We start from the raw sequence: 18,936 nt of genomic DNA on the forward strand, positions 1-18,936 counted from the left end.
TAAAAGGCAAGAGTTACAACATAAGCCAAATATATGTTTATTTAATATATAAAGATTGTTTTGGATAGACCAATTGTAAATTAATTTAAAGCTTGTAAACATCATATCTATAGCGAGTATAACTTGTAATAGTCATGAATATAATTTATGGATGATGTATCTATGTTATTTAGTAAAATAAAATATTAGCTTTAGTTATTTACTCATGATCTTAATTTCAGTAATTGTAAGAAAATAAATTCAAGCTATTAGTTGTAGTTAATACATTATTTGAAACTCATTTTAATTTAAAATAAACTTAGTTTTAACGATTGTATCAAATTATTAATGAAATTATCACTAGTTTGGAAAGAATATGGGAACTAAATTCTTCTTTGGATCATGGACCTGCACCTACCAATAGTTTTTATCCTCAACAAAAGACGACTACAACTAACCTTATATGACTAGGACAAAAATGAAAGATTTTTAGAATTGGTACATTTGATATATATGGTCCATTTTTGAAATGAATAAAAGGTATTTTTGAATACTTTGAGGTAATTAGCTTTTTGAAATACAAATATTAACTCTTTGAATAATTCAAAGACTTCTAGTTTAAAGTCTATATATATATATATATATATATATATATATATATATATATATATATATATAAATGTAATGGTCAATGTTCAAGGGAAAAACCCAGAAAATATTATAAAAAGCATCAATATTATAAAAAAACAATATATTAATAAACCAAGTAAAGAAGAATTTTATAATAAAAAGAAAAGTTATAAACCTTACAAGAAATATAGGAAGAAGACCCCAGTAAATAAGGCCTAGAATAAAAAATCATTTAAAAATTTAACATGTTATAATTATGGACAAAAAGGTTATACATCTAAATTTTGTAGGTTTAATAAAAAACTAAATGAGTTAAAATTAGATGAAGAGATAATAAATAAAATTCAGGAATTATATATAGACTCAGAAAATTCAATATCAGAATTAATAGAAAGTGAGAACCAGATAGATGAGTTAGGAACTAGCTCGTCAGAAAATTCAGTAAGTGTACTAACTAAAGAACAATGTTCATTATTGGAATTAATAAATAATCTAGAAGATAATAGTACTAAGGAAAAGTTTCTTAAAAAATTAATAAAAAGTTTTGATGAAGCAGAAGAAATTAAAAATACTGTTCCTAAAATAGAAAAACAAACTTATGATTTAAGTAAAATATTAAGTAAAGATAAAAAATTTAAAGAAACAGTATCTATAGAAGAATTGCAAAGAGAAATCAAAATAATAAAAATTAAAGTAAAAGATTTAAAGTATCAGCTTCAGAAGGATTCAAGAAGGATAAAATTTTTGGAAGAACAATTAATTTTTGAATCGTCTTCTTCATCTAGAAAAGAAGAAGATGATGACCAGAATGAAATAAGTCAATTAGATAATAAAGAAGTAAATAGTAATTTTATATTATTATTACAGGAAAGAACTTCTAGAAAATATTTAATAAAATTATCAGAAGAATTTGTAGTAAACACTATAGCATTATTTGATACAGAAGCAAATTTAAATTGTATAAAATCAAGTCTGGTACCTAAGAGATTTTGGATCAAAACTAAAGAAAAATTATCTGCAGCTAATAGGACTAAATTAAATATATTAGGTAAAACAGAAGCATTTGTAGTAAATTAGGACTTGAAAATAAAAATTGTATTTTTATTATCCTAGCAGATAAATCATATGATAATATTAGGAACTCCTTTTATAAGCCTTATCACACCTTATTCACCTTATTCAGTAAAAGATAATTGTATAAAATTTAAAACAATGAATAAAACAATTAAGTTGGAATTCACAGAAAAACCAAAAAAAAAAAAATTAAATCTAATAAAAGCACATTCCATTAGGACAATGGAAATAAATTCGATGATAAAATCTAAGTCAAAAGATTTAAAAGATCTAAAAAATAATGTACATTTTAATAGAATTAAAAGTCAATTAGAAAAAGAATATATAAAGGAGAAAATAAAAAATTTAAAAGGTTATATGGAAAAGGAATTATGTGCAGACCACTCGAATGCATTTTGGAATAGGAAACAGCATCTGGTAGACTTGCCATATGAAGAAAACTTTTATGAAAAAACTATTTCAACTAAGGCCAGACCCATTCAAATGGCACTAGAATTACTGGAGCACTGTAAAAAAGAAATTAAAGAATTAGAAGATAAAAAATTAATAAGTAAATCAAGAAGTCCTTAGTCATGTGCAGCTTTTTATGTTAATAAAAATGCAGAAATAGAAAGAGGTATGCCAAGACTAGTCATAAATTATAAACCATTGAATACAACATTAAAATGGATTAGGTATCCAATCCCTAATAAAAAAAGATCTTTTAAGTAGATTATACAATGCAAATATTTTTAGTAAATTTGATATGAAGTCAGGTTATTGGCAAATCCAAATTCACCCTAAAGATATATATAAAACTGCATTTACAGTTCCATTTGGACAATATGAATGAAATGTAATGCCTTTTGGACTAAAAAATGTACCGTCAGAATTTTCGAGAATAATGAATAATATTTTTAACCCTTACTCAAAATTTTGTGTAGTTTATATTGATGACAAATTAGTATTTAGCCAAAGTATAGAAGAATATTGTAAACATTTAAAAACATTCTGTATGGTTATAAAAAAGAATGGATTAGCACTAAGTAAAACTATATTGAGCCGAATTCCAATGTCCTGAAGTAAATTGGATTATCCTTTCTTTATCATCAATTTTTTTATATAAAATTCCTCCATATCCTAGATCCGAACCATCTGTTTCCACAATTTTAAATGCATTTGGATTTGGGATATACAAGTAAGGAATTTCCTTTACCAAAGATTTTATATGTCTTATAATGTTGGTATGCTCTTCGGTCCATGGCCCAGCATTTTTCTTAAGTCTGTCATGTAATGGTTTTATTATTTTATTTAAATTTAGATAAAAATCTATGACATAGTTTAAGCAACCTAAAAATCTCTGCAATTGGGTTTTATTAGTTATTTCATCAGGAAATTTTTCTCTAAATGCCAAGTTCTTTCTACTGGTTGGATAATACCTTATTCTATATAATTTTTCTCCAGTTCCACTAAAGCCCTTTCCGAGCATTCGAAAGAACTCAGTAAAACCACCATAAAACCCCAAGTATCAAATAAAAATCCAGAAGATATAAAGAAATGGATAGAAGACTTGAGTAAATCGCCAGAAATCATTAAAGCCCTGCAGAATATAGCGTCTTCTTCGGGAGACTCAGGTATGGTTTCTAAATCTAAAGTGATCGTACCCGCTTATGGTTTGGCTAGTCTGTCCCAAACGGTGGACAGTAAATAGGGCTGAGCGTACATCGGTTTAAACCGAAAAATCGAACCGAACCGATCGATTTTGGTTTAATAGTTCGGTTAATTGAAAAGTTCGGTTCGGTTCGGTTAATATTTTTCAACTCATTCGGTTTTCGGTTCGGTTCGGTTTAAACGTGTTAAATAACTGAAAAACCGAAAAACTGATTTTTAATATATTTTTAAATTTTATATGGATTTATATGAATTTTTTAAATATTATCTTTATATATTCAGACAATTTTTATTGATAAATTTATGTGAAACATTTATTGAATTATTTTACTGAAATTAGAAGAAAAAAAATTTAAAAAATACAGATTTCGGTTTGAATCGAATCGAACCGAACCGAACCGATTTTTATCGGTTCGATTCGGTCAGTTATATTTTTATAATCGGTTTTTTCGGTTTTTAATATTTTTACAATTCGGTTTTCGATTTTTTCAATTCGGTTCGGTTCGGAACCGAACCGACCGATTGCACAGCCCTAACAGTAAAGACTTATCAAATCCGTTGAAGGCTGTGGGTTTCCCAAAAATCCAATCTTCTCAAGGTTATAACACTAGTTTTCATAAATGGGTTTTAAAAGGTATTTCAGAAATTGAAATTGAAGTAGAAAATGGTTTTAACGACATAAATCCTTAGGAAGTCATCAGAAAATATTATCCTGAGAATTGGTATTTCGTGCCAAAAGATATTTTAAAACCTCAGGAATATTATCAAAGCATTTTGGAAGAAACAAGTTCAGTTAAAATAAAACACAATTTTGATAAACATCATAAAGGCATCATAGCATACTCTTCCATTCAAATAAAATGGGTCATCCATCCAAAAGATTGGCCGACCTCGAGTTTACACAATGCATTATCATTTAAAGTTTTAAAAAAGTATTCTACCTTATATAATTATTTTGATTACATAGATGCATGGAGAAATATTTTTTGTATTCAAAATCCAACTACTACTCATTCTTGGTTGATATATTTCGATCAACAAAGTATTAAATCAACTACCAGATTTCCAAACTGGTTTTTAAAATGGTGGCAAGGTAAAGGTATTACTGATGATATCCTATCACCAGAAGTACTCCAAGTATACCAGTATTTTAAAACCAATTATAAACTACACCAGAGTGAAAAATATATACCCCCTTTAATGTATTTCTGTACACAGTTTTTTATTCCGTGGGTATATCAATGGTATTTTGATTTTCAGTATACAACAGAATTGAATTTCGGTAATAGTAAAAAAACACAAAGTAAAATGGTGGGGATCATTTAGAAATTCCACCACAGAAATGGTTGTAAAAAACTGGATACTTAAAAAAGCACAGTTTCCTACTGTGTCTTATGCTGATAAATTAACTTTGCAAGGAGAGCCATCCTTTGGAGTTCAAAAAGCCCAATGCCAGGCCTTATTAGCAGCAGCTAAAATCCCTGAAGAATATAAGATGATTTGTCAGCAGATGTTCAATCAACTTACTTCAGGAGAAAAAGAAAAAATAAAGCAATCCTTTGATAAGGAATCGTCGAAGGAATCCTTTGGTAAATAAAAGAAGGCATCTAGCAGAAGAAAAGTTAAAAAACAGTCAAGCTCAGAAACGGAGTCGACAGCGTCATCAAGCACGTCATCCTCCAGTAAAAATCCGGCATCTTCTCACTGTGACAGTAATGAAGATGATTATTATGGGATTCTCCCAGCCATAAAAATCCAAAGCAAGACAGACAAAGTAAACAGAAAAGAAAAAGAAAAGAAAAGGAAAGAAAAAATAAAGAAAAAAGAAAAAGGAAAAGGAAAGAAAAAACGAGACACTTCATCATCCTCATCTGCAGACTCAGATTAAAAACAAACATAGTAAAAGAAGTGGCAGATAGAGTTCTATTCATCAACAGTTAAAAGTAAAAAGGAAGTGGCAGACAAACTATTCGTCAATAGTAAAAAGCAGAACAGTGGCAGACAAGTTACTATTCATGAACAGTAAAATCCGCGTGAATCAACAATAAAGCCCTTGTGACTCAACAGTAAAAGCTCAGAAATTTTCTATAAATAGGGAGCCTCTCCCCTTGTGACTCAACAGTAAAAGCTCAGACAGGTTAAGGTTGCAGGAGCCCTAGCCATAAAATAAAATTTTTATTTTATTACTTGATTTAAGTATGCTCTCTGGTTGAGGCTTAGGCTGATCTTCCACATCAGAAAATTGTCTAAAATTGTTTGTTTGTTGCATTCTGATTCATTTTGAATCATTTTAATTATCGATCCTTTTGTGTTTTTGTTGGTATCAGAGCCATGTTATTTGCATGGGAAAGAATGCATTATTTGAAAATTTTGAAAGAATATGTTTTGGGTATGCCAACTGAACCCGTTTTAGCCAGGGTTTTGGGCGTCATAGGGTATAACAGGCAGTGACCGCGACATAGTTCAAGATTTTTGAAAATGGATCCTTTTTTATGTAAATCAGCTAGTACAGTAAAATCAGATGATTCAGAGACTTCAGAAATTAAAAGAGTGATAAATAAAAATGAGTTAATATTGGAAGATTTTGTAAAAGCCATAGATGAGTGGGAAATTCCTAAAGTAGATAAGGAACAGATTTATAAAATCCCAAAGTTTAATGTTTTTAAAACAGACTATGTAATAAAAACAGAAGAAAGAGATTTTCAGCTAAGTAAACCTTTTGAGAAAATAACACTTTTATCATAAAAAACATTAAATTATCATAGGAGTAAAAAGTACAAGTATATTTATATAGGACTAATTCAAGTAGGTATAAAACCTTTAACTAGAGAAGGATTAAACACTAGTATTTTAGCAGTAGTAAGAGATGCAAGATTTTTAAATTTTCAGGATTCCTTGTTAGGATCTATTGAAACTAGTTTAAGTGAAGGACCTATATCCTTAGAAGTATATCCAGACATGACAATCTCATTAAATGACTTAAATATTTTAGAAAGTATAGTTTTAGAAATAAAAACTCATAATTATAGGATGAAACAAGGTTCCATTCCGATAGCATTAATATATAAAATCCATTATAAAGCTATGAATTCGGCGTTTGGAACTAAGTATAAATTACAGCCTAAATTGGGAGAAATAAGATTTTTACAGACAGATTTAACTAAAACAAATACGGTAATTCCTAAAATAATTCAGTGGAAAGACATAACCTTGCCAGATGAATGGATATTAGAAGGTAACTCTCTCTAGAACCAGAAAAGGTAAAATCAAATACAAATTTAAGTAAAATTGAGCAGTTTGAAGATGGTAAAATATCGCTAAAATTTAATAGAAGTATAAGTAGTAGATATACAGGATCTTCATCTTCAGAAATAACAGAAGACATAAGAAGAATTTCAAACCTACCATCAGTAATATATACAACATATAAAGGAGATGAATCTAAACCAGTAATTCATACTATAGTAAAACCCAGATTTTCAACATCGGATATCCCAGATAGACACCTTAAAATGAAAGGAGTCGATTATAGTTCTTCAGTACCCCAGGCGGTATATAATCTGATAGAAAACTATTTAAATCAGCAGGCTGAAATAGCACCTTCATCACCATCATCACCATCAGCATTTGTTATAACAGAAAATATAAATAATATAAATAGAGAATTAAATGTACTTAGTAAAGAGAAAATTGAAAACAAATTTTTAAAGGAAATAACCAAAACAAAAAATTTAAGTAAATTAAATAAAATAGTTAAAGAATATAAATTTGAGGATTTAAAAGAAGAATATCTTGATTATATCAGTAAGAATAAAGAAGAAATAGGATTTTTTGAATGGTTCAAGTTATATAAAAAGAAAAGTATAAATCCAATAACAATAAGAGATAAAAGGCCAGAATGGATAGTAAATGATACAGTAGTCTAGAGTGAATTTCCGCAAAAAACGATGAGTAAAATATTACATGGAGATAAAGAAATAATTTGTGCACGATATAAGGTAACAAAAGAAAATGATACAGATAAAAAAATAATAGAGCAAAACAATTTTAGTAATACAAGTTTAATATGCATAGGTACCCAATTAAAAAATATGGAAAAGCTTTTAAAAAAATAAATAGATAAAAGAAAAGGAGGAAGTAAAACCAAAAATTAAATCACATATTTTTAAGCCATATCAAGTCTCTAGCTCAAGTAAAAAAGAATTAAAAAATAATAAAAATGAATTTTTACAAAGTTTAAAAGATCAACTAAGCAAAGTAGAAACTTCTGAATCTAGTAAAAATATAGTACAGGAGACTCCACAGTAAAAAATTATAAATGTAATACAAGAAGAAGAATTAGAAACTGAAACTGAGCAGAGTCAGCCAGATTCAGAAGATATAGAACAATTTGAAATAAATCCTATATCGCATAAGGAGATAGTCAGTAGGGCACCGAACCTAGAATTAATAGATAAACCAAGTATTAATTCTCAATTTAAGTATAATGCTTCAACAGTTTACGAATGGAATATAGATGGATTATCTGAATATAATATATTGAGTTTATTGCAACAAATGACCATGGCAACCAATGCATATAAAACCCAGGTTTTTGCTTCAGATAGAGCAATAGCTGAAATTATTATAGCTGGTTTTACGGGACAATTAAAAGGTTGGTGGGATTACCACTTAACTGATCAAGAATAGTTAGACATATTAAATTCAATTCAGGTAGATGGTGAAGGAGAACCAATATTAAATGAATTAGGGGAAACTATTCAACATGTAGTATCAACATTAATTTTAACTATTTCATTACATTTTATAGGAGATCCGTCCCATTCAAAAGATAAAAATGCTGAATTATTGAGTAATTTAAAATGTAAAAAATTAAGTGATTTTCAGTATTATAAAACCACATTTTTTACTAGATTAATGTTAAGGGAAGATTCAAACCAAGATTTTTGGAAGGAAAAGTTTTTAGTCGGACTTCCTTATTTTCTAGGAGAAAGGTAAGAAACAATATAAAACAACACTATGGAAATCCGATACCTTATAGTAAATTAACATATGGACAATTGGAAAGTATAATTCAAAAAGAAGATTTACAGATTTATCATGATTTAAAATTGCAAAGAACATTAAAATATGAGATGCATAAAACTAGACAGGAATTAAGATATTTTTGTAAACAGTTTGATTATGGAATAGGTCAGGATAAAAAATGTAATGGTCAATGTTCAAGGGTTTTATATATATATGTATATATGAGTTATATATATATATATATATATATGAAAATAGTATTGCGGTTTTTCATATAATCAAAAGGAGTGGATACTTAAGAACTGAATTCGATGTAATCCTTGTGGAAGTATATTAAGTCATAATTAAAAACCCATCGAGAACACCATAACATATGGAGTATTTTAAAGATTGATAGTGTATAGTGTTGGATATTGTGTCAAATCATAATGAACTATAAAATCATTTTTGCTAATTGTTTTAAAGAATTTGCATGACACATAGCTTTATATTTTCATAATTAGATTTAAACTAAAATAAGTTTCTACCACATATATATTATACACAATGGTTAAAAGAAATCTTAAAGTACTAAGATTAAAGACGTTTGAAATGAAAATTGTTAGGAATAAGTTTGTTGGATATCCTATACAAGATTTGATATTTCATAATAATTTTTCCATAAAACTCTTACTAGTTGTTTTAACTTAAAAATTATGATCCTTGAGAAAAGATTTCTGCAAAGAAAAAATGATAAGGTTTTTAGAAAACGAAATTAGATAAAGGGTTATCTAATCAATAAACTAAATAAATTAAATATCCTTCTATTTTGAGGTTAATCTTATTAATTGATGTCTCCACCATAAGTATATTGAAGTTAGTTTATATATTTTTTGAAAAGATAAAATTATATTAAATCGATTATAGATTTTGGCAAAAGTTGTCAAAATTGAATTTCAATATTAAGGAATGTATAATATTAAAAATATTTCACAGTGTGTATTCTAAAGGTATTCTTTGAGTTCCTAAATGAACTTTAAGAACTAAAATTGTTATTTAGCATAAAACCATAAAAAGATTATATTGTGGAATTGACAAGAATAATAGGGTTTGTGGTTGTATAACAAGTTTAGTTGAAGTTATCTTATGAAATTATACATTTGAGATATTTAATTAATAAGATACGATAATTTACTCAATATTGTAAGTAACAATAACTTAGTCCTTGTTCATTAAGACCAAGAACTCAAAAATTACTGACTTCTTACTTCTAAAGATGTAAACAAAAATAATGATAATTTATCATAATTATTTGTTATTAAGTAGGATATTGAAAGGTTTAATGAGATTGACTTTAATAACACCTCACATTTACTTATACTTGTCTAGATTGTTCATGTATAGAAAAGTATTATGAAATATTCTTAACACAAGAAAAAGAAAGAACAACTATAAAAACTCATGATTTACAAAAAAACTACAAAAGCTCGTAAATTTAAAAATTAGTTGAACGGGTGAAATAGAAGGTCTATTTTTGGTTTTATGTATAATATGTAATGGTGAAACAAGACTATTTAGACTCTATCAGAAGTTTTAACTAATATCATTTGATTAAGACGAAATTTAGAAAGGCTAGAAGTTAAAATTTCTTATTGAATTCTTGAAAATTAAAAAGTTTCATAAATAGCCAAGAAAATGACTATTTATAATAGCAAAAAACCCTAATGTGAAAAATATGAAAAAAATTCTAAATTAATTAAAATGTAAAATTGACTCTCTAAACGATGGAGTTTGGATCTTGAATTTTGTGACAGGCCAGTAACTCTTATCACATTTCTAAAAGTCATCCATCTCGAAATTCTCTTTCCGAAAAGCTATTGTGGCCTCCAACGAATATCATAAGCAGAAGTTAAGCCTGCTTGAAGTCTTCTATGAAATCCCAGACTAATTGCTCTGCATCATTCCCTTCCACTTGTAAAGAACTCGACCTCTAGTTGTCATCAGCAGGGTAGTACTAAAATAGATCCACCACATTAAATGTTTTGGAAATTCTCATATAATCTGGGAGGTCAAGGAAATAGGCATTGTCATTAATCTTCTGAACAAGCCGAAATGGACCAATCTTCTTTGGGACAAGCTTTTTCTATCCTTCGACACGTTCCTTGCATAAATACACTATAACTTGATCACCAACATTGAAGGACTTGAAACGATATGTTTATCGGCTGCAGTTTTATACTTATCATTAGCTTTCGTAAAACATTGTTGTACCTGTTTGAAAACGTCCACATGCTGATTTGTCAAGTTGTTTACTACAATACTGTTATGAAAACTATAAGAAGGGCAATAAGTTCAACTGTTTGCGCTGAAATTTTTCTGTACATAACTGCAAATGGTGATATCTTTGTAGAGGTGTGGATAGAACTGTTGTAAGCAAATTCTGCTTGGGCAAGAGCAAGTTTCCAAGCAGTTTTCTTATCATTGCAAATGCAACGTAGAATATTACCAAGAGTTCGGTTCACCACTTCAGTTTGGTCATCGGTTTGAGGATGAGCAGCACTGCTGTATCGAAGTTTAGTCTCAAAATACTTTCATAAAGTCACCTAAAAGTGAGCTAGAAACTTCACATCTCTGTCAAAAGTAATAGTCTTAGGAATGCCATGTAAATAAACAACCTTTTGGAAAAGCAGTTTTGCAACATGAGAAGCATCATTAATTTTCTTGCAAGGAATGAAATGCACCATTTTGGAGAACTTGTCAATGACAACAAAAATAGAGCTAGATCTATGTTGGGTACGTGGAAGACTGATAATAAAATCCATAATTAAGTCCTCCCAAGGATATTTTAGAATGGGTAATGGAGTATATAGGTCTGGATTTTGTAAATGACCCTTTTGAGTTTGACAAATTGGGCACTTCTGTACCATCCGACCTGTATCCTTTTTCAATTGTAGCCAATAAAAGTGCTCTTCTAAACTAGCAATAGTCTTATCATGTCCCAAAAATGAAAAATTGAAAAAAAATTACACTGAAAATGAAATCAAAGTAAAAATAAACAAAAATAAAGATTCTATTTGATAGAGCATATTTTAGTCCACTTTATCATTATGTTCTTGATGTTTATTTGCATCTTTTCTGCTTAATTCTGTGGTTTTAATCATGTTTTGCAGATAATAGGTGTAAAGAGACAATCCGGTGAAAATACTCTTAAAACTGCCAAAAAGTGCCAAATATGGAAAGTGCCAAAAAAGAAAAGTTTTCAAATAAGGAAAGTTTTCAGAAAAGGAAAGTTTTCAAATAAGGAAAGTTTTCAAATAAGGAAAGTGCAGAAGCAAAAGCAAATAAGGAAAGCTCAACCAGAAGATTATTTGAAATTCAAATCGCAGATCTTTCTTTCCTTGTTCAAAGATGTGCACACACTGCAGCAGTCATATCTTCCTATTTAGGCAGTAAGATTTCATGAAGACGCACTTGCCTCTTCCGCGTTCAGCATTTAAAATTCAAACGAAGGCTCCACCTAAAAAGGAAAGACTAGACAGATTCACTTTCCCTTCTGCATTCAATGACCGCGTGCCCACCTTCCCTCTGAAGAGCATCCGCGCGCCTCCTTCCTTCTGAAGCCCTTGCAACGCGATTCTTTCCTTTTCAGACACAACTTGGGCAGCAAGTACCTCTTGGGCAGCACTTTCAACTATAAAAAGACACATAAGGAGCCTCCCCATGCTTTTTCAAGCCCCCCTTGGAGGCACTTACGGGATTGCAAGTGACACCATCTCTTCTTCATCTCTTTCTTTATTTTTAGTTTTGTTTCAGCCATGAGTGGCTGAAACCTTTTTTTCTAGTTGAAGATTGGTTGAAACCTTGGTTGTTTTATGGATTGTGAGATCTGAACATAAGTTGTTTATCTTTTGGTTATTCAATATTTGTGCAATTTCATGCTTGATTCCATTATTGCTTTGTTATTTTGATCAATGTGGCCAATTGATTATTGATTGCAAGGTAATATATTGTTAGTTTGAATGATTTTAAGTCCATAATTGCTTGGATTATTCAAACATAAGAACACTTGGTGTAAAACCAAGAAAATTGTATGATCTAGCAACATCTCATGCGTTTGAGTAGTTAGGATTGAATCTCTCTATCGCTTCATGCAATTAACAATTGTTTTGATGCCTAAGGCCCAAGGACGTTCCTTGGCAATTTGTTAATTAGTAATTAATTAGAGGATGTTCCCTAATTGGTTTAATCATAAGGAGAGACATGGTGGTGAGAAGTGTCTTCCATCTCCATAACTAATCTATTGAATCAATCAAAAGAAACTAAGTGTCAATGATCAATCCTAACAACTGAAGTGGATCCAATTCTTCAACTAGAGCTTTCTTATTATTTATTTCTCTTTTATTTTATTATTCGCTTATTTTAATTGCTTTCAGTAGTTTGTTAATCAAATCAATTTCAAACCCCCCATTTTACTTTTACTGCAATTTATTTTTATTCCGCTTTCAGTTTATCTCGTTTTCAATTTTATCTCGTTTTAGTTTATTTTGCTTTTAGTTTATTTCGCTTTCAGTTTATTTTGCTTTCTGTTTATTTTGCTTTCAGTTTGTTTTGCTTTCCGTTTATCTCATTTCAGTTTATTTCTCTTTCAGTTTATTTTTGTTTCAGTTAATTCTCTTGGTCTTGATAAGGAAAATAGGTAAGTTCTCAATTCCCTGTGGATTCGATCCTTTCAACACTATCTATAGTTGTAAAATTGTTGATAACTAGAAAGGTTATTTTTTACCGGCTTCGACAACCGCGAGTCATCTATATGGGAGGAAGTGCAGGCCACCCGTTTGCTGGGAAAAAGTAGGAGCCTTGCCTTGGGAGGGCCAGAGTTAGTAGAGATCACCAGCAGGGTAGTGTCTATATTTAGAGAGGATCAGAATAGCGGTGAGTAGACAAAAGAGCTATGTAGACATCCGTAGAAAGCATGTTGTTTTCCAGGAGGGGGATATGGTGTTGCTTAAGGTGCCTCCTATGAAGGGGGTGATTCATTTTGGGAAGAAGGGTAAACTAGCTCCAAGGTACATTGGACCTTCAAAATTTTGTAAAAGATTGAGAATGTATCTTACAAGTTAGATTTACCTGCTTCAATGGAGAGGATCCATCTTGATACAAGCAAGGAAATAATACGATGCTTCAAAGATTTAAAATGGAAAACTCCAAATCATGACAAATCAAGTTACTATCGCTCAATTCAAGACTTACGAGATGAAAACTATATTTGGAAAGTATGGGAGAATAAAAAAACAAGCCACACTCCGCACAACACAATTTCAGATCGCGTAATATATTTATGACTAAATTGCATTTAAGTCAATTTTGTTATTTTGGTATTTTAGTATTTTGTGGGATTTGTTTTAAACTAATTTGGCCTATATTAGAAGCCAAATTCGTGCAGCCCATTTAGGAAGGAGATTTCTCCAAGATAATTTAGGAAAATGATCTTTAATGTAATCCAGGTTTGACTATTTGACTAGATACCTTTCCTATATTGTAATTACACCTTCCTATAATAGAATTAGGGTTTGAAGGCTATAAAAACACCCTTAAGGTGGCAGCCAGAGGAAGCTAATGAATAAAAATGATTTTATGAACAATATTTGTTTTTCTCCATTATTTAGCACCTTATCAAGGTTTAACGTTGTGACGTTCTGATATAGATCTCCTCCATGCTTAGTTAACTTATTAAGAATTTCTTGTGGCATTCTCGAAGTTGGAATCACTTGACTATCTATGTTTCTAATCACATTGGTTGGTTAGGGGTATGGTAGAGCAACCTTCGCTTGATTATCTATATTTCTAATCACATTGGTTGGTTAGGGGTGTGGTAGAGCAATCTTCGCTTGATTATCTATGTTTCTAATCACATTGGTTGGTTAGGGGTGTAGTAGAGCAACCTTCTGTAAGATATCTTTGTCTTGTTCTTTGTCAAGTTGTGTGACGGGGTTTTTTATCACATGTTGATCTTGGGTTCCGCATCACATCCGGTTTTTCATGTTTCCATGTTATAGAAATTTGTGTCAGATCTAGGCAAAGTTCTTAATGAACCTGATGTAGAGATCCTAGGAGATCTCACCTATGTTGAGCAGCCAGTACGGATCATAGGCACTCAAATCAGAAAGCTGAGGAACAAGGAAATCGCAATGGTGAAAGTTCTTTGAAATCACCACAACATGGAAGAATGGACCTGGGAGACCCGGGAGTCCATATTTAAGCAGTACCCCTATCTCTTTTAAAGTAAGTGTCTTATGTTTTCATGTGTTTTCTTGATGTTTATATTTGCTTGTGTGCTTGTTGAACATTCGGGGACGAATGTTCTTAAGGGGGGAAGAATGTAATACCCTGCTAGACTCCAGCGTCGGAATTCCAACCTTCCAACGAAATCCCCATTGGAGTCCAGAATTCCCGAAGTTGGAATCTCCTTAGAAGGGTAAAATAAGGTTTTTATAAAATAAATTTGAAAATTTTAAGGTTTTGAGTTAAAAAGAAAGAAAATAGTTTTGAAGAAAAACCCCAGGTTCAGCCGCCAAAGGTGGCTCCTCCAGCTACCTATAAGAGGCCTTCAGCCCGAAAATGAGAAGAGTTTTCTCTCCATTTTTTGGGCAGAGGTGAGTCATTGCCCTCCCTTTGATGCTCATGTTGCTTTTCCTTCAAATCTTTTAGAAAATTCATGAGTTTTCGCTTGTTTTTGAAGATTTGAGCTTAAATATGAGTTTTAAAACCTTGGAGACCTTCGGAGACCGTTTTACCTTATCTCCAAGTTAGGGTTGCTGTCACCTCTAGATCTCCAAGAGGTAAGCTTAGATATTTGCCTTTCTGATAGAGCATATTTTAGTCCATTTTATCATTATGTTCTTGATGTTTATTTACATCTTTTCTGCCTAATTTTGTGATCTTAATAATGTTTTGCAGATATTAAGTATAAAGAGACAATCCGGAGAAAATGCTCTTAAAACTGCCAAAAAGTGCCAAATATGGAAAGTGCCAAAAAAGGAAAGTTTTCAAATAAGAAAAGTTTTCAGAAAAGGAAAGTTTTCAGAAAAGGAAAGTGCAGAAGCAAAAGCAAATAAGGAAAGCTCAGCCAGAAGATTATTTGAAGTTCAAATTGCATATCTTTCTTTCCTTCCTTGTTCAAAGATGTGCAGTCATATCTTCCTATTTAGGCAGCAAGATTTTATGAAGACGCACTTGCCTTTTCTGCATTCAACATTCAAAATTCAAACGAAGGCTCCACCTAAAAAGGAAAGACTGAACAGATTCACTTTCCCTTCTGCATTCAATGACCGCGCGCCCACCTGCCTCCTGCGCTCCAATCCGCGCGCCACTTTCCTTCTGAAGAGCATGAGCACATCTCTTTCCTTCTGAATAATTTTACAACGCGAATCTTTCCTTTTCAGACACAACTTGGGTAGCAAGTACCTCTAGGGCAGCAAGGTCAGCCTCTAATTCTATTTAAGAAGCACTTGACCAGCCGAATACATCTTCTGAACACCTTTGGAATGCCTCACCTCTTCGGATCAAGCCAAGGCCAACGCCATCTTCATCTTCTTCTTCTACCTTTCTTATTTTCTTTTATTTTTGGTTTTGTTTCAGCCATGAGTGGCTGAAACCTTTTAATCTAGTTGAAGATTGGTTGAAACTAAGGTTGTTTAGTGGATTGTGAGATCTGAACATAAACTGTTTGTCTTTAGTTTATTCAACATTCATACAATTTGATGCTTGAATCTATTATTACTTTGTTGTTTTGATCAAATTGGCCACTTGATTCTTGATTGCAAGGTAATATATTGTTAGTTTGGATAATTTTAAGTCTGTAATTGCTTGAATTGTTTAAACATAAGAACACTTGGTGTAACAACTAAGAAATTGTATGATCTAGCAACATCTCATGCGTTTGAGTAGCTAGGATTGGATCTCTCTTTCTCTTCATGCAATTAATAATTGTTTTGATGCCCAAGGCCCAAGGACGTTCCTTGGCAATTTGTTAATTAGTAATTAATTAGAGGACGTTCCCTAATTGATTTAATCATAAGGAGAGACATGGTGGTGAGAAGCATTTTCCATCTCCATAACTAATCTATTGAATCAATCTAAGGAACATAAGTTTCAATGATCAATCCAAACAACCAAAGTGGATCCAACTCTTCAACTAGACTTTTCTCATATTGATTTCTCTTTTATTTTAATTATTTGCTCATTTAATTGCTTTCAGTAGTTTGCTAATCAAATCAATCTCAAACCCCCCATTTTACTTTTACTGCAATTTATTTTACTCTGCTTTCAGTTGCATGCTTTCAGTTTCTTATCCGATTAAGTTTCTTGGTCTTGTTGAGAAAAATAGATAAGTTTCCAATTCTCTGTGGATATGATCCTTTACCACTATCTACAGTATCATTATTGTTGATAACCGGAAAGGTTATTTTTGACCGGCTTCGACAACCGCGAGTCACTTTCCTATGTTTTAATCAAGTTTTAAGAAAGGGTTAAGAGTTAATAATGCATGAAATGGTTAAATCTAAAGTTTTAGGGTTTGAGTTAGGTTGATAATGAATGTGTTCTCTTGTGGTGTTTTTGTTGTTGCTTGTTGGGGATTAGGCTAGTTTTTATGTCCCTTATGCATGTTGAGTGAGTATGAAGGTTTTTGAAGAGTTGGGTGTGAGGATCGGAGTGTTTGGTGGCTGTGTGCATAGGGCATAATCGGGTTTTGCCTTGCTGGAGAACCCAGGTTCTGCCGCCGAAGCAAGGTTTGGCCGTCGAAGCAAGGTTCGGCCGCCGAACCTGCTTGTTGAGGCAGCTTTTTGGCTGCCTAACTTGCCCCCGAAAGCACGGACTTTTGGATTTGTGAAGGGGTTTAGGCTACTGAACCTGCCCTCGAAAGTCCCTGACTTTCGAATTTGTGTGGAGTTTAGGCCGTCGAACCTGCCCCCGAAAGTCATTGACTTTCGGATCTGTAAAGGACCTTCGGCCGCCGAACCTGCCGCCGAAAGTCCTCTGCCAAACCTTCTTCTGCCTGCTTTATATGTATGTTTGAGTATGTTTAAGGGGATTCTTGGAGAGTTGTTTAAAGTCATGTAATAGTTATGTTTGGTCTCTCATTTGAGTCCATCTGTGTAGGATTGGACCTAGGAGACTGTAGAGGCTTGCAGTAAGATAACTGCGCTAGTTTTAGGCAAGCGTTAGCTAGAGGTGAGTAGAACTAAACTGAATCATTATTTTAAGAAATTAAACCTTTTAAGCATGCTCATGCATCACGAATGCTATGTATATATATTAGGTTGTTTTGCATTAGAATTCATGAATATGATGCATTGCATAATTTACTATTGATGTGGATGGATATTGGATGATCCAATAACCCTAGAATATGATATGATATGCTATGATACGGAAGTCTAGGTCGAGACCCATTCTACGGCCCTGGCCATGTGTAAGAGAAAGTCCAGGTCGAGGCCCATTCTATACACCTGGCATTATGGATATGTTATGTTATGTATAAGAGGAAGTTCTGAGGAGCTCCAGTTGAGGGCTGGGCATTATTGGAATATGTAGAGGGTTACTGATGACAAGTCCATCTTGATGTGTATTTTTTGTATTGTGACGCATTTCATTTAATCATATATTTATTAAACTGTTTTTATGTTATGCTCACTAGGCTCTTGTAGCTTATCCCTTTCCCCTAACCCTAGGTTTGCAGGGTCAAAGATAGCTCGGGGAAGTCAGCATAGTTGCTGGTATAGACTAATGTAATAGTATAGTGTGGACATGTAAATTTTAATGGATTAAAATTGTGCTCACCCCTAGTTTTTATCTTTGTAATCCCTGTTAACATGATCCTTATGTAAAAGTTTTAATTATGAGTTATGTTTAAACCAAGCTTGAGGCATGTGATGTTTACCATACTAGAGCATTTGATGAGCGCTCTAGTATGGGTTTTATGTTTTCAGTTTTAATACATGCACAGGTCGAGCTAAGGTTCATGGAATGTTTATGTTTATGTTGTCTTGTGTGATCATGTATGGGATTTTATCAGGTACACAGGTTCTATAGTAGGCTTGCTACAGGCTCCGGTGACCTTAAGTCAATCTGAACCCTAGCGCCGGTAGCGGTCCAGTTTTCGAGTCATTACAGCGCTAATGGATGGTTAGTTGTACAGGAGGTGCTCAACTCAACTATGGATGTGCTGTCTAACTAAAGAGGAGGGCTAAGAAATCTTGAAGGACATCCATGAAAGTGGTTGCGGAAACCTTGAAGGAGCTCAGATGATCACCCAAAAAGTATTCAGACAAGGATACTATTGGCCAATGATAATGCAAGATGTGAAATAGCTTGTCCAGAAGTGTCAAAGGTATTAACTATATGCGAGCATTCTAAGGACCGCGAGAGAGATGCCAGAAATAATTAGAAGCCCTTGGCCTTAAAAGAATGGATGCGACAAGCGATATTACCATATATGGTAAAATGGGCGAAAGCTAAAAGGGACCATGTAGGGTCCTGAAGGTTATTCATCAAAGGTCTTATAAGTTGGCCAAGTTGGATGGCCGAGTAATTTCC

This window comes from Manihot esculenta, chromosome 2 (assembly GCF_001659605.2).
Source record: "Manihot esculenta cultivar AM560-2 chromosome 2, M.esculenta_v8, whole genome shotgun sequence".
NCBI classification, from domain to species: Eukaryota; Viridiplantae; Streptophyta; class Magnoliopsida; order Malpighiales; family Euphorbiaceae; genus Manihot; species Manihot esculenta.